A 17731-nucleotide genomic window follows, 5' to 3' on the forward strand; every position below is an offset into this window, starting at 1 on the left:
CTAAGAATCCGTCTAAAATGTTGAACTTTAATCAGTGGCTCATAAGTGTCGAGGAAGAATTGCTATGTTAATACAAACTTGATACAATGATATATAAGCTGGTAAACCTGTTTGAAGTGGTGAGCTGTGTGAATAAGTAACTATAGTAGTGTTACAGGTAAGCTAAATGGAAGCACAATTTCTGTAGAAGTGCTGAGAGTGGGGTTCAGATTCGTTTAACAGAAATGAGTAGGTTTTTTTGGTTGTATAGGTTGGGGAGGGTTGGGTTTTTTTTGATTGGCTTTGTTTGGTTGGGTTGTTGTTTGTTGTTTTTTTTGGAAGATGAGACTGACATACTAACTAAAAACCTACAGTAAACCAGGATTTAGATCCTTTGGTTGCACTGTCTCTTGTATTAACTTCTGGGTTGATAAATACAGTTCTTTGGGCAAGACAGAAAGGTTACAAAGTTAATGTGGAAATCCCAGTAATCTTTGTAAACTGCTAACTTCTAGTTCCATATCAGGAAGAACCACTTGACAGGTGGTGTTTTGTTTGCAGTAGCATATGTTAGCAGTGGAACACAAAGGCATCAGTATAATTTTTCTTGGGAAATCTTCAAAACAAATTGCTCTTCATACACCTGCGTGTAAAAGCCAGTTCAGTGGCACGTTCCCAGAATAAAGGCAACTACAGTGTGCAGTGTGAGGTACGCCATTTCACTTGTGTTTCTTCAGGAGGAAACTTCCTCAATCTGAAGAACACTGACTTACAAAGTGCTTACATGCAAAATGGGCTTTCACTTGCATATTGCAATGGTGTGCAGAAAGATGAGGAAGTTGTAGGACGTGTGGCTATAGTGAAGGTTGAGAGTGTTATATCGTTGGATTGATTTAGATTATGAACAATATGTGGTTTAGATGTTTTGCTAATACTCATAAAAACCTACTGAAAACAAGCAAAACCCAGTGTTAATCCCAGGCTTGATCCAGACTAGGGATCTGAATTGAGTATCAGTCAGTGGCCAGTATAACACATTGCTTATGGATGTTCTGTGTTCTGCATACTCTTGGTTATGATAGCCCTGCATACCCAGCATGCTGTATGTAGTTAACCTTGGGTGAAGGGAATAGAATAGTAGCCATTCAACAATCAGTTGAACTCTCCTCATACAAAGATTGGCAAACTTTCACAATGGCTGACTAACAGGATGTGAAGTGGGTTCTGAGAAAATAAGTACGAAAAACAAAAGGGCAAAATAACTAACTGCTAATGAGAAGGTGGTAAAATAGAGTTGTGGTATATGTACTTGTTTCAGTGTGTTCTGGGTTTAATTAAACAGGCCTTAAGCAGGCCTTAGAACGTACCTCTTACATAGAACCTGTATTTAAAAAGGTATATCCTTATCTGTTAGAAGTTTCTTTAAAACCTCTGCTAGCAAATATCCACTAGACATTTCTGTCCTGCTTTTTCTACACAGTATTTTCTCCATTTTTCTATATTGAAACAATTCACAGATGGTTAATAGGATGTGAAAAGTCCTCCTGCCTCTAAGCAAGTTTTCACCTAAGTTTGTTAAAGGTGAAAAACGCAATACTTATTCCTCAGTCATTAGCAAATCCATAGCGCAAAATAAACTTGGCAGTAAACAAATCCTCCTTTTAGTTGGTTCTATTCAGTACCTTCACCAGCAAAATTACCTGATTACCAAAGATTGAAAGATTATGTAAAGCCAGCTTACTTTTTTACCTCCTCTTATCTCCAGTAGAGGTTCTTTTGTAGGTAGGGGAAGGAGCATGTGTAAGAACCAGTATTACTGATGGCTGCATTCCCTTTCAAAATTCTGCTGTCCTTCTCTGGGTTTTTGCATCCTATTAGAACTTTGTCCAGCAGATAAGCTAGGCTCTCCAGTGCTTGTTTTCAGGTTATTTTCGAGGCCTTTAACTCTTTGATACCTAGTGGAAGTGGCAACTCTGTATCCTCATGAAATTAAACTTTTACTTATGCTGCTCCAGGCTGTTCTATAATGCATCCATGAAATAACATCTTTTAAGTTGTTTGCTGTTTGTTTGGTTTTTTTAATCGGTATTTAAAAATAAGTTTTTGGACAGGTACTGTGTATTTCCAAAGGTGTGGTTTCTTGGCAGTGAGGATAGGTGTCAGCACAATCAGTTGATATGGCTGAGGTAACAGAAATTATTACTTGGAGTACTTAATTGAAGCTCTTGTGTATGCAAAGTGGTGGCACTTTTCTACTTCTAGGTGTACTCTAACTCTTCTAGATAATAATGTAAGTCTTTTAAACTTTCAACTTCTCTTGTTAGCGTTACAGGATTTATTTTATGACAACTTTTGGTACACTCAAAATTTTGCAACTCAATACCTGTTTAATGCCAGGAGAAAAATATATCACTTGGTTTTATTTGCTTAAATGAAATTGTTATGTCGAAGTAGAGAACTTGGGCTTTGCCTTAAAGTAAATAAGCATGTAATTGACCTTCATTTGCTTCAAATTGAAGTGTTAAAGGCTCTACTTGGAGTGAGTTTTTCAAACTTGGTCATAATACTTATTTCTAAAATTACCACACATTGGCAAAAATGTTTCTATTTCTGTATTGGTCCGAATAAAGGGGTTTTCTGATGGATGTTTTGTTCTAATGGAATCTCTGGTCATCTTATTTCCTAAAATACTGTATTGGGAGATCTTGAGGCATAAATTTCATGACAGAATCATGTTTAGAGGCCACTGGTAACTTTTTTTTTTTTTAAGTAGTGGCAAACAGTACCACAACTGAAATATATGTGAATCATGCTTACACTGGCTCAAACCTGGACAAAGGCACATCTGGTATAGTTTTTAGTTTGCTCTATTTTTCTGTTTTGTGTGTGGGACAAGTATATCCATAAAAGCAATGTGATTGAAGAATGCTCAGTGTTTTGGTAGTTTGCGTGATGTAAATTGGACAGTGGTGTCTTAAGTTACACAACCATGTTTTGTATATACATTTATATAAAATTAGGCACCAAGTGGTGGGTGGAACTCTGTGCAAACCTGCATTTCATTCCTGGCTGCTCTGCTCTCAGCTAGGTGACATTAGGCAGATGACTTTGCTTGCTCATGTCTCAGTTTCCCCATCTTTGGAATAGAGGTAATGATGCTTGCTTTTTTGGAGATAAAAAGTACTGGGCATTTATTATTAGCTGTGGTCAAGTGCCTAAGGACACCTTAAAAAGGTACAAGTAACCTAATTAATATTTGAACAGACATTGTAATTAGGCTGAACACTCAGCAGTACAACTGCCTTCAAATACTGTTCAGTTAGGACAAATTAACCTCAAGTATTTTTTAATTACTCTTGTTTCCTCAGAACAAGAAAATGTCACATTCAAGTGAAAATATCTCAAACGAATACTGCAATTTAGACATTAAAATGTATATACAGCTGCTTGGGACTTCTCAGGCCCCTGTGAGTTCTTCTAGAACTGGTAGGTTTAGGGAAGCACTTAATTTTTTTTCCATTTGTGGATATATAATACTTTTTAAACAGTACTCCGTTCAAAACTTGTATTAGTAAAATATACATCCTGTTCTCAGTGGAACATAAACAGTCCTTAATATACCTTTAGGTAGGTGCATGGGTGGGGATTTTGGTTTTGGTTTGGGTTTTTTTTCATCTTCTGAATTCTGTCAGTCTGCTTATTAACACAGGAACTCGTGTATGATGTAGATGTGTATACATTTGACTTGATTTTCTTTATCAGAGCAGATGTCTTTCTAAGACCCAGATCTCTTTTTTTAACTCAAGATAAATTATTACTGATGGCTAGTAGAAAAGTATATTTAGTTACAGGATGTGTAATAGTTCTGCTGGAGCAGTTTTGTTGTTGTTGTTTTTACATTGTAAATGATCATTCCTTACAATGTGACCTAAAATCTGTAGTAGAATAACTAAATAAACATTTTCTTTACATTGGGAAACTGTGGTTTAAGGGCTTAAGGATGGGATTAAGATTCTCTTCATCAATGTCTCAGTGCTTTGCTGAGTTACAGGCTAGAATGTTACATGGACTCTACTTAGATTCAGATTAACAAAGCCTTGTGGTGTGTTATATGCAGTACAAGGGTCTTGGTGTGCTTTTTGTTTTTGCTATTTTTAGAAATCACTTGTACAAATTGGTTATTGGTAAGTGTTTTGTTTGTTTTCTTTTCTATACGTGATCCAGTAAGTGAATGGCTTCAGGAGTGGACTGAGCTGAAGCATCTCTCATGAGATACTGCTCTGTAGCAAGGGCAAGACATTTGTGTGGTACTTTGAAGCTTTAATTATTAATGCCTGGTCTGCAATTCCTTGTACAAGCAAAATAGCTTCTTTGCTGGTGTTGGGGAGCGAGGCGGCCTGTTTGTTGTTGGTTTGGTTTTTTTAAATAAGTGAGATTTATTTTGTAGGATCCGATCCATGATTTCTGTTACTTTGAGATATGGTTCTGCAGTACTACATTGAAACAGAAACTAGTAGTGCCATTAGTTAACAGAATGCTTTGGGCTTGTCCTTACAGCAACATTATATCCAATTAGTTTGTTTCTTTAAACTGCAGCAATGTAATTGTGTCACACTGACAGAAGTCCAAACCATTTTTGTTACTGCCATTTGACAGTTACCGATAACTTAAAATGTTTGACAGCTCACCAGTGAATTGAACTACCTACATAGTGGTACCTTGTGGCACGCATTCCTGAACCTTCAGGAATTCTGTGACTCAATGTCAAACTAATACAGTCCTGTGGTATCCATCAACTTTGCCAGTGCAACTTCTGGCAGCTGGTGAGGATGATAGGGCTGAGTTCTGTCATGATCAGACACAACATGAACGGGATGGTAGTGTGCAGTTGCAGGCTTATGTTAAACTAAATGGACCAGCTCTGCTGGGAAATCTGCTGCTGTTGTACTGTGTGTAATAGAAGAGGCTGAAATCAAGCTATTCAGGCTAATGCATTTAACTGCACAAATAGGATGAGTTGAAAGGACGCACATGATTAGTTACTATGGCTCAGCTGTGGGACCACCAACTGTGGGTAGTGGTGATCTGATTGTTTTTTAAGAGTAGACTACACCTTCTCTTTTTCTTGGTATTAGATATAGAGGCGGGTTTCTATCTAGTGTATCAACATAATGCCCACTTCGACCGTGGTTCCTGTTTGCTGCTACAGTGGTGTACAGAGCACTTCTGAAGTGAATGCACTGTGATGGCAAAACTGCTCTTATCAGTGTTGGTTATCACTTTTGCTGGGCAACCAGGGAAAAAACCAAACAAACAGGAATAATAGCATAAATGTCGTTTTGCTAGGGTTTTTTTTGTAGTTTTGGTTTTTTTGCATCTATACTAAGGGCCTTTGTTATTTTATTATAGATATATAAATAGCTATCAGGTACCAAATAAGAAATTATTGATTGTAAAGGACTGTGCTGGGCTAGCCAATGAAAGCTTGATATATGCAGAATTTCCTGTACTTTTTTTGTGCTCTAAAGAAAGGTTGATACATGGCAGGACTCAGGGAGGGTTTGCTCTGGCCCATTATGCAAGTCAGGACAACTGGACTATGTTGGTAAAAAAGGTAATGTGGACCTGACTAAATTAGCTAGCTCTTTATGTCTTCAATTCCTCTAGAATATCTTAAAGCCTTATTTTCTTTACTACAGTTGTATTGATTTTTAAATGACTGAGAATTTCTGACTTCCGTCTAAATAACTATGTATCAGAGAGTTTGAATCAAAACCTTATCATACCTCTTTCATCTCTGTAGTGTTATGTATGATAGTCTGGTGCTGAAGCAATCTGGTTTTTCTTTTGAGTTTTTTCGTACATTTGCTATTTCACAACATGATAGCAGGGCTCATAGATTTCAGGTTTCCATTAAACACAACCTGTGAAGCTGAAAATGAAAGTAGCAGAACCAGTGTGACTTCTGTTGAGAAGACCCATGGCAACAACTTTCCACTAACTTTCTGCAATTGTTATTAGTATCACAGAATACAATAGGTGGCACATCTACAGGCAGGAGAAGGCATAATTAAGTCTGCAATGCCAAGGTGCTAATAGATTGTATCAAAGTTCTGAGATAAATTGTAGGGATGATGTGGGGCTCCGTCTGCTACTGTAATAGAAGCACTTACAAACATATCAGGTCAGAAAGGAGAACTTCTCATGTGGATTACTACATCAGCAGTAGTTTTCTGAGTTAGTGCTGGGCCTTAAACCCAGAGAATATTGCCCAGCACTTGGCATGTAAGGGCTGATACACCTTTTTTGTTATCTCATAAAAATTAATACTCAAAGCACTTAGAGTTTACTATCATGTACAATTTCTTCCTGAAATTTAAAAATAAAATACATAAGTACATACTTAAAAGCCTTCTGTGTACTCACATTTCTTAGACTATTGAAATGAATAGGTTATTAGAAGGAATGAGAGCTAATAGTAAGTGCAGTTGTTTACCTGTTTTGGAAATAGTACTTGCAAATAATTGAGCTGCATAGCTGTTCAGAAATTATTTGTCTGTATGCATGTAGATTTTTTTCATATATAAACTTCATGTAACTTATGAAGAGAAATTGAGAGTTGACAACTAAAAGAAGGAGGAAAATAATCCTCTTTTTACTTTTTTTTTAAATTAAGTCCCAAACAAAAAAAGCCTAAATACACAGGAAATATTAATTACATGGTTTGATATATCGCTGGCATTATAGTTTGCATATGAACTTAGGAACTTTAACATACATGGTACTGAAAACTGTCAAGAGGCATATTCAGTTTGTTTTTTTGTTGCAGATCACTCAGATACAAGGCAGGTTTATGATGTAAATTTAGGATGGAAGAGTTCTAGTTGGTTTATTGACTACACTATGTGGTGGAACTGGAAGCTTTGCCCACACAAACTTGAGGCTGAAGAAAGTGTGAGACTTTGTCAGCTGGTACTGCTGCTAAAAATTATGATGTGCCATGTTGTGTTGCTTTGCATTTTTACAGTCAGCAATATGGTGAACAGTTTTGTTGTTAGTTCTGGTTTGGTGTTGGTTTTTTCCCTCCTAAATTAGTTTTCAGCAAGATTACATTAACAATCCAGTTCACTATGTGGCCATATAAAGGTTTGTACTGCCATATATCAGCAAATGGTCTGAGGCAGGACAAACTGTTAGGGAAGTTTAGGACTGCTGGTTCTGAGAGCTTTTTTCGCCTGCAATGCTGGTTTATGTAGTAAAATGTTTATCGGATTACAAGCTGAGATTTACTTTCTCATGTAGGTGGTTTTGAGCTAGGGACTGTGTAAAATTTGCATTTCTGCTGCATATGAATACTCAGATAATGAACACTCCAGGCACTGTCTGTGGCCATTCTTTTCTAGCTTTATGTTCTTCAAGCAGGAGTTTCACAATATGCCACATGTGATAGTAAAAAACTGTTTGTCTGAAAAAGCATTAAAAGTAGAATTATGTTGGATATCATGTGTAGATGAAAAATGTAGTTTCACTTAGTCTGATGCCAAAGGTTGAGAGCAGTGTTAGTGTTTTATAGCTGTATGCTAGGCAAATGTGGGGACATGACCACAACTTTATTTGCTACCTTTCAGAAGTTGCTGTTAAACTTTCTAACACACAAAAGGCAAGGAGTTATTTTGAAAAATATTGAGTCTTATTGCTGTTTCTCTAACTTAAATGAAAGAAGAAGTAAGTATACAATTGAAACAGATGGGATCCAATTTTGAAGTGATGACATCTTACCGTGCAAATAATAATAATATAAAATTACTGCCCATAAAGATAATTAACTGTATGAGGTATTACAGTTTGGTATAAATACATTTGTCAGTTATTGAATAGTTTGATAACTGTGAGCCATTTGAATATTTAAGAAGAAAAAACCCCAAACTCACATGAGCATCAGTTGAAGCGGCACTTAACAGGACTTTGAACTACTGTGCTTCAGAGCTCTAGCCAAATTTGGGGGAGGAAAAAGCCTGAAAATATGGTACAGTAATAACAAAATTGAGGTAACAAACTGATTAAAAACTTCCAAAGTTCTCATGGTGTTAGATTCATTTTCCAAATTAACAATTCTTTCTCCTTGTACACATTGGCAAACTCTGGGTGTGTAAAGTCACACAAGTCAACTATGCCATTAGAATCTTGGTCATCTTTTATTTTTTTAATTCATGCTGTTGGGGTGAAGGGTTATCCTTAGAATAAATAGACTGGTCTTGGTGTTTTCAGATGTTCCAAAGCTCTCTACTGAGAGCTGTCTTATTTGTATAATGTGGGCACAAAACTTTATGCCAATCCCTAGATAAATGGAAGAACTCACTTAGTTCTGTTGTTCTTACCTTTCTTATTTCATTTCCGCAGTAAGAGGAACATAACCCCTTTTGTGATAGATTTTAGGACTTACACTGTTTATGTCACTTAGGTTCCTAGCTATGAGATTGAAATTGCTCTTTCATCATTGTGGTGTATCTTATGTATCACTTGGAATTTTAATTAACATAAGTCCAAAAGCCTTCAAAACTGCTGTTGAGAATTTAGGAAGAATGCAAATTGACTGTGTGGCCTGTTACTTTTTACAGCATAATATGTAAAAAGAGCCACTGCTTTTCTATTTCATGTGTGTGTTTATACAGGAAGACTTTGCAAAACAATTAAGTGAAATGTGTTTTAAGAGGTTGTTCCCTTTATAGACGGATCAGCATATGATACGACTGTTTCTTCCCTAATTCTCAAATCATGCAAGCCTAAAATTATAAGACAAATGATGCCAAGGAAGTGTCAGCTTTTCTTAAAAATAAGGGACGAAAGTATGTTGTTATCCTCTAAAGTTGTAAGGATTCATGGTGCTGACAACCTGTCCAGAGCACATGAGCAAGTACGTGGGTGTAATGGAGTGCGGAGACAGAATACTGTAAATTAGATTCTAGTAAAAGGTTATAGAAGTCAGAGTCAGATTGCAGCCAGAGTTTCAAAGACTTGTATTGAAAAGTACCAAAATAAGCATACTACATATCTACAGAACTTTTTAAAGTCAGCAAGGCTTTTTTGTAGGACATCTTCTAAACTTAGAGGCAGCAGTAGAAAAGTAAAAGTACTGTAAATCGTACATGCCTGACTACTAGTGTAGCATTCTTGAACTGCTGCCCATTTAGGACTCAGCAATGTCCTTTAATGGAAGCATGTTTTCTTCAATATTTGAGTTTGTTTATTGCTTATTTATAAGCTCATATGAAGCTTGTGTTTTAGGCTGAGAATGACTGCATGTTAGAAGTTATCATTTGCAAATTATAATATCTGTGTAATTAGGGATCCTCAGGAAGATTATTTAAATTTTCTTCCTGAAACTTAACCCAGTATTTTAATGATTTTTCTTGAAGTTGCTAGGATTTGTCTTCAGTCTCTCCTCTCCTGAAGAGATGGAAACATGACAATTTGAAATTTAAAACAGATAAAGTACTTCAGCATTAGAACAAAATAATTTACTTTAGAAGGGTTTTAATTGTTCTCTGATTCTTTATTCATACCTGCTAGTCTGACTCAAACTAAGTATTCATCAGATGGGAGGAAAAAGTAATCAGTTTTAACTACTAATCTTTATCAAGTTGGTTCAAATATGATTCATCACCACGTGAGCTGCCTCACAAAATAATATCTGGCTTTTTTCCTTTTCATTTTGTGTGTGCACTTTTCAAATAAAATTGGTATCTATAGCAAAGTACATGGCATTAATCAGCAGATATTTTTTTTGGGGGGGGAGGCAAACTGCTTTTGTTAATTCTTCCTTTTGTTATAACATACTGCAAAATGCAGAAGCCATTTATGATGGTTAGTTTAAATGTTTTAGAAATTGATTTTTATCAGTATTAGGATTCTGTACAAGAGATTGAGTGAATGTATTCTCAAGCTTTAGTTAAACTAATCCTAACGGATTTTAAAAAATCCCAAAACGAACACCTTAAAAGTGTTTTAAATGCTGGAGGAAAAGAACATCAATCTGCCCTAGAGTAGTATTCAGTTTCATCTTCAATTTTTCAAGTTAGCAGCCAGCACTAATATTAAAGTGTTCTTTTTTGAAGTGGAGTTTTTGTTGTTGTTGGTTTGTTGTTGGTTTTCTTTTTGTTTGTTTTTTGGGTTTTTTTTAATGGCTGTAACACAGTGCACCTGGGAATTGGTTTCTTTAACACCAATTTGAATCTTGAAGCAGATGACCTTCTGTATGAAAAAAAGGCAAAGATGCAAGTTCTGCACACAGTGTCCCATTTTTGTAATTCTTTTCCTTCTCTAATGGACAGTACTGTTTGATGGATTTAATTTCTTTAACATTTTTCTGCCTTCCCATCTGTTATATTTACTTGAATTAATTTACTGTCAGTTTAAGATTTATACAGTACTTGAATGAAACAGATTCTTAAAGCTTAACTACAGGCATCTGTATTCTGAATTAATTCACATACAATTTCTAAACTATGCAGTTGAATTATTTTCTTCTTGATTGCCTTCTAACATCTAATATTTTCTGAAGATTTCCTTCACTAATTTTTCCCTTGACTTACGTGTTGAAAATGTCAGATTACTTTTATGAATTTTTCCGCTGTTACAAAATAAGCTGTCTACTGTACTGAAGTATTTTAAGTGTTTCTTTATCACAGTGAATATACTTGAAGCTTAGTACATAGTCAAGTACATCTACTGGGAATCTGAGTTACAGCAGCAATGAGCAGTTTTTTGGCATATACTGGGAGTGATCACAGGTGCCACTTCTTCCCCCAGGGTTAGCAAAGGGAGAAGGAGGGGCTGGATGTGGTTCTGTCATCTTCAGAAACTGGAGAATATCTTTGTCCAGACAGATGCATTGTCTGTAAACTGCACCCCACCACTTCTCCCCTACTCCCTTCCACTTTCAAGTACATTTAGGAAATAGCTGCAACCTCCTAAAATACAAGTTTCTGTCAGAATGTGCTGTTCTCTTTGATCAAGTAGATTAAGTCTTCCTGCTGGTGTTTTTCAGACAAAAGCTAACTTGTATATTTTTGTCTCCTAAATATGACATGACTTAAATTAGGTATCTTATTATAGAGGAATACATAGTAGATACACTTGGGAATGCAACAGGTTAAACTTCAACCATAAATAGCTTTTGACTGTAGTAATTTCCTTCTTTAGCTTAAAGGACTTCTTCATGAAGGTTTTGCTGAATGTCATATCTAGAGTGCTTTTTGTAGCTTTTGGTTATTACTTGGTTATTAAGAAAGCAGAATATTCTGCTTCAACATTTTTTATGCTACAGTTTGGATTACTAACTAAGGGTTTTCTCAGGCTGCTAAATAAAATGCTTCTGTACTGGAATCAAGTGAAAAACTCTTGACCTTGAAGAAGAATGTATTGAAAGTTAGAGCATGTCTAAGTCATTTACACTGGAATATCAGCAACAACTATGGTTAGTATGTTTTTAACATTTTAAGTGGGTGAGAAAACTACTGCCTATATATGCCCTTTAAAGTAGGGTAAGGCTTTTGATATGAAAAAATTGATGGATTTATGATAAATAGAGGATAAATACCATGTTAAGGATTCCATTCTCATGATTTGTGCTGGAAAACACAGAATGCATGTGTAATCTTACCCACTCTGAAAAACGAAGGCCATTGAAATCAACAAGTATGCCTCTTTGTGAGCTTTCTGAGTACTCAGCAGTATGAAAAGCAACATTATCATTCCCCTAGTTTAATGCAGTTGTCAGGTGAGAACTTCTTGCCGTTATTATGTAAGCTTGTTTTTACAGCATATCCTTAAAGATTTACTTTTATAGGCACAAGTATACATGATGCAATAAAAAACAGTTATTTTATGCAGCTTTATTTCTGTTATGTAATAGTTATCACTGGCACATTGGTTATTAGGAAACTGAGGCTTCCATTTTCAATGTAGCTGATATTGAGACTGTGCTGGTAAGAAGAGCTAGATGGAGAAGTTTTCATGCAAACAGGAAACAGCTTACTTGTGAGATAGTGTTGAGACTGAACATAAAGAATAAAATTTGTTAAATAGGCATTAAGAAATCCTTGAGCTAAAATCCTAGGCTTTTATTTAACACTTCTCACAGCCAACTTCATGCAATGTCAGAGGTTCATTTTGGTCCCTAAGAAGGTAGATTTGGATTACTGTACTGCAGGCCAGTGGGGGATCAGGGCTTCTAAAAACTAAGAAGATGTAAAACGTTTTTAAAACCAAAACTTCAAGCAGATTTGTATTTTGAAATATAAATGTATTAAGATTTTTTTCAAGTCCACATATTAAGTGAAATTGTCTGCCTCTTTTTCGTGGCTATTGCATATAAAGCAACTAAGTCAGGAAGGTTAAGTGGGGCTTTTGTTTCTTCATGATCTCTCTAATACCTGTGGAATTCTTAAATAGAAAATAGACATTAAGAACCGATGAGAAATTTCCTGCCATATTTTAAAGGTCTGAGAAAGGAGGTTTGCAAAAACCCTATTCATATGCATCACAGCATACATCAGTGATGCTCTGTAAAAATCTCAGACAAACGGGGATGTGAAGTAATGCTTCTATAAATAGCTCTGTGTTCATCCATAAACTTTTACTGAAAAGGCATGGAATGAGATGCATGCATCTCTGCAAGGGAAATTTTGGGTGTGGCAGTATTATCACCAGTTGTGAAGAGTAATCTCTTCTACTGACCACCTGTAAAGATGTGGAAAGGACTTAAGGAAACTTTTCCATCCTTCTTTTACTACTTAAAATGAAAACGGGAGCAGCATTTCCAACTGGTTGGAGTGTAGGATGTGAACTTAAATAAGTTCAGATATAATAGCCAAAATTACTGTGAAAGTGTTCTTGATTCTAAAGACATAGTTCCTTGATATAAATACAAGTGTATATCCCTTTCCTGTAATAACAGGTTCAGCTCCCAAGCTGGGCAACCCACTGGCTGTTTTGGAGGCACTGTTACATAGTCTTAGAAAGCAAAAGAATGTGGTTCCTTCACCAAGATCTACTATTTGGCCACTTGGCCTATTGCCTCATAAAATAGATGTTAGTATTATCTCTGATATGTATTACTGCATTTATAATGTACATAATAGTTGGCTGCTAAAGATGATGGCTTAATTAGAGTGGAATGTAGACTCTCAGCTCTTCCATTAGTTTTGCAATGGCTAAAAATAGCTCCTCTAAAATATAGTGAAGTTAAAAGGGCTAACATATCAGCTGTCTGCTGAAAGCTGGAATTGCCAGAAACAGAAGGATACTTTTTTTTTTTTTTCCCCAAATCATAATTATCCATCCCAGAAATAGAGATTCATATATATGGATCACCTTGTGCTTCACAGGTTAAAGATTTTTGACCCACACTGAAAGAACAGAGAAGCCCCAAATTGTTTAGTTTAGTTAAAATGTGTAACACTAAGGATCGCAACTTGCAGATGTGGCTATAAGTGATACTGTAATTTGTGGATGATCAGAATGGTCAATCTGTTCCATTATCTGAGATAGATAATAATACCTTTAAATTTGGTAATAGTAGCTATTACTAATTCATTTTTATCATCACAGAAAAGAAACCACCTTACAAATGGGAGTGGACCTATTAAGTGTTAATAATGGGGGTTTGAGTTCCCTGGGGTTTTACTTTGATATTTTTGTGTAGTGATTAAGACTTCTTTACAAGCAGAAATTTAACCATGCATGTTTATCGTAATGCCAACATTACAGTCACTGAAAATGTATTCTTGCAATGCTAACTTTAAGTAAGTGTATTTTTGGGTGCATGCCCAACAAGCTATCACCTTTGTACAGTGTGTGTTGTGTTTAAGGAGGAGTTACCAAAATCATAAGGCAAGATTGTGACTCATGTCTGTTGACTGACCTTTTTACCTTTGAATATCTCTTTTACTGAGTTGTGTATCATATCCTGTATCTTGGATCATATTCTAGTATTATTTTTTCCAACATCTTGTGCTATGTAAGTAATATTTTTCTGCTCTAAATGTACAAAATTAGGTAATTAAAAAAACCCACAACCCAACAACAATAAAAGCATTTATATTGGGGTAACACAAACCAAAATTGTACTAATTTTCTGTAGCAGCAGAAATGCTTTATTTTAGGTGCTTGCTTTAACAAATATCTTAATAGATATGTTTTATTTGGGGGAGGGGGAGAGTGTTAATTCTTGTGAAGAGATTACTGGTTGCTGTATTACCAGTACTTAGAGGCAAATTCTCCACACATCATTTGCATAACTTTAGCTTTATCTTAACTAGTTTTGTTTCTTCGGTACCTTATGTTGGATTTCAAGCCATCTAGAGCAGTAAAACAACAGCTTGCACCAAACTTGAGCTTAATGTAACTACAGAGAAATCAATCAAGTCAAACTGAGGCAAGTTTAATGATATGAATTTCTCTCAAAAACCCCTTGTTTTAGTCTCCAGCAGTAATTCAAGACGAGTATATTAATCTCTAAAAGAAAATGATACCATGCATACCCATATGTGATATTTGGCAAGGATATTAAAATGTACACTTTATTTTAGAAGTGCATACTGTATATATTTGAGAAATAATCCTAGGCCATTAGGATGAAGTTGTTCATATATCTACATGATACACAAAATTATACATGTTTCCAGGAAGAAAGCAATAACTCCATGTTATTTGAAAGTGTTAAAAGTAACAAGCAAACAAAACCACCCCAAAACTTAGGTCCATTTCAATGCTTGTTTTTGCTATAAACTTTAAAATTGAAGGGTTTTTCTCAAACCATCAAACACACAAAAACAGTAATTTCTCTGGCATTTATTTTCACTTGTGTAAGGAGATCTTAAGATTTTTTTTTCCCAAAGTATATCTCAAAAGAAGACTAAAGTTTCCAGATTAAATTTAGAAAATGCAAAACAAGTATGTGTATGGAATTCCTGTTGGCAGTAGGAGATATAATTGAACCACAGAATGGTTTGGATTGGACCTTAAAGATCATCTATCTAGTTCCAACCCCCCTGTGTGGGCAGGGATACCTGCCACTAGACCAGGTTGCTCAAAGCCCCATCCAACCTGGTGTTGAACATTTCCAGGGAGGGAGCATCCACAACTTCCCTGGCCAGCCTGTTCCAGTGTTACACCACCCTCACACTAAAACATTTATGACACACATGCATGGCCATTTTTGCTGCCCAGTCCAACATGTTAAATGTACAGCTCCAGTTCAGAATCTGTGACTAAAGGACTTATTTTCTTAAAATGTGCTGCTTTAAACTTGCTTCTCTTTCATGTATCAAACTGTCATTTATTCCACCTGGTTTTCCTCATCTTTTAAACAGAAGTGTGTGTATTTATCAAATTATGAATACATGCTGTAATAATGTTAAAGGAATTAAATGAGAAATTACCATTTCAGTGTTTCTACTGCATGCATCTAAGAGAGGCTGCATCTCAGGGGGAATTACTTAAGTGGTCTGGGCACAGTGCTATGATACATCATTATAGAAGATACTTCAAGCACACAGTATGTTATTAACAGTTCATAAAATCTTTTTCCCTGTATCTTGAAAGAGCTCGTTTATATTTTGGCATTTAATAGAGCTGCTACTACTGTGTGTGGTCTACTTGAAACCATATTAAATATGTAAAATGCTGTTTTCTTCTGAGTATATATTCTGCTTCTTTAACATGTTATACTAACTTGGTTAATATAGCATGACTGATAAGCATTGGTATTTCACATGTACTTAAAAATGAGAAACTAAATTAAAACTAAGACAGCAAGTTCTTGTAGAGAATGCAGGAGTGGTGTTGTTATAGGCATAATTTCATATGCTGCTCATTCTTGGACATGTGATAGAAGTTATGAGAGCAGGCCCCATTCATCCTAACAGGAGTTTGTGGAGTTTCTTTTGCACATCTGAAACTAGAGAGGATAAGGTTTGTTTCTACTCTTCTTGGGCTCTGTTGGAATTTTTTGGCTGGGAGTAGGAACTTGAAGTTACAGATAAAAGTTCGGAAACTGCTAAAGCGTCTGTCCCAAGTCTGTTGCCAAAATATCTAGTCATGCTTCTTGGATACTATAGCCATTGCTGATCTCAGGTTCAGATGCTTGTTGCTTGCAGATGAAGGCAGCATTTCTTAAAATGTTTTCCTTGCTTTCCATGGTGAGGAAATCTCTTTCTTACACTCCTTTCTATAGTGGATGTTGGCATGTCACCGCATGGACACCACTTTCAGTTCTGTAAGCAAGTCTGTACTGCTGTTCCAGCACTTTTTAGGAAGTGTGCTCTTTGCATTTGTAAACACTGACCTAATCACTAGAAGCCTACATGTTAGCAAGGAATCCTTGGGGAATTTTAATACCTGTTTAGGTGTAGTTTTCTGGCTGCAGCAGGCCACACAGGTGCTATAGAACTTAGTGCTGTAGCCCAGCAGCTATCCTGTGATTAAAAGCAAACATTCCTCCTGAAGTATTCACAGGGGCAAAAACTCAGACTAGGAGAGAGAGGCAGAGGGCACCAACTTATTAAGGACTGTAAATTGGACATCCTTATTATAAGGAACACTTATTTTTTTAATGTATTTCATCTTTGATAGATGTAGCCAGGCACTCACTATTTGCACACAGTAATTAAACCTCATTTAATCAGTGTCCTACTTGGATTCATCCATGTGTAATGCAATGCACTATGGATATTTCTGCCTTTAACAGCCTCTTGCAACAAAGCAGAGAGCTGTGACTTAGATTAAATTTAAATCCTGATTTGTGACATGTTAGCACAGCAAACTAATGCCAAAATCTGTTAAGACTCCAGGGTTTTTTTTTGTTCTTGATGTTGGGTCAGTGCTGAGATCTTGACCACAATCACATTTGCTTCTAGGCAGGAGGAAATAGTCCATGTAGTTCCAGTAATCCAGACAAGCCATCACATCTGGTTTTATGAATGACTTCAGGGGGAAGGGAAGTTTGCATTTGATTAACATTGTTCTTAAAATCAAAGACTGCTATAGTTTCAGGAATTACTATGGAGAGCTTCAGGGACTTTGGTAGTTAGCTCAGAAAAACAACTTTATAGTAAGAGACCTAATAGTTCCAAATCTGTACTTGCAGCTCTTCACAATGAAATGAAAATTAATAAATAGTCTTTCTAGAGTATGGTAATTATTTTAATCATACATAATGTGAAAATCCTATTTTTATATTTGAAATGATTATGCTTATTTTAAATAGTCAAGCTTTTTTTCTATACTTGTCAAACAGGTTTTCTTATTGTTTGTCTATTATCATCTGCTAAAATGGTTTTAAAATCCAAGAGCATATAAAACTGAACTCCAGTAGTTGTAGGAAAAAATACACAGTTTTACTGTATGTTTTTATATGGTCGTGTTTGTTTTTTTTTATAAAGGCAGGTTGAGTGTGTACTAATAGCAAGTCATTGTGAAGTATAAATAATATTGTGCATGAGCACTCACTGGCTGTTAAGCATACTGTAGTTTAAAGCTTCTCTTACCTCTGTGATAATACCTACCAGAAGTCAGAAACCTGAATTCTTGCCCTACTCAATATTCTCTATGGTGAATGCATGGCATAGCACAGTGTAGCAGTACTGTGCTCTTAGGAGTTGGTCTTTGAGAGTTATTAATGCTCAGGATTTTACTGTGATTGTTTTCTTCTAATAAATGGCAATTTGAAAATTGCATTTTGCATTGGAAG

The sequence above is a fragment of the Chaetura pelagica genome, unplaced genomic scaffold (genome assembly GCF_000747805.2).
Source record: "Chaetura pelagica isolate M959 unplaced genomic scaffold, ChaPel_1.0 scaffold69, whole genome shotgun sequence".
NCBI lineage: Eukaryota > Metazoa > Chordata > Aves > Apodiformes > Apodidae > Chaetura > Chaetura pelagica.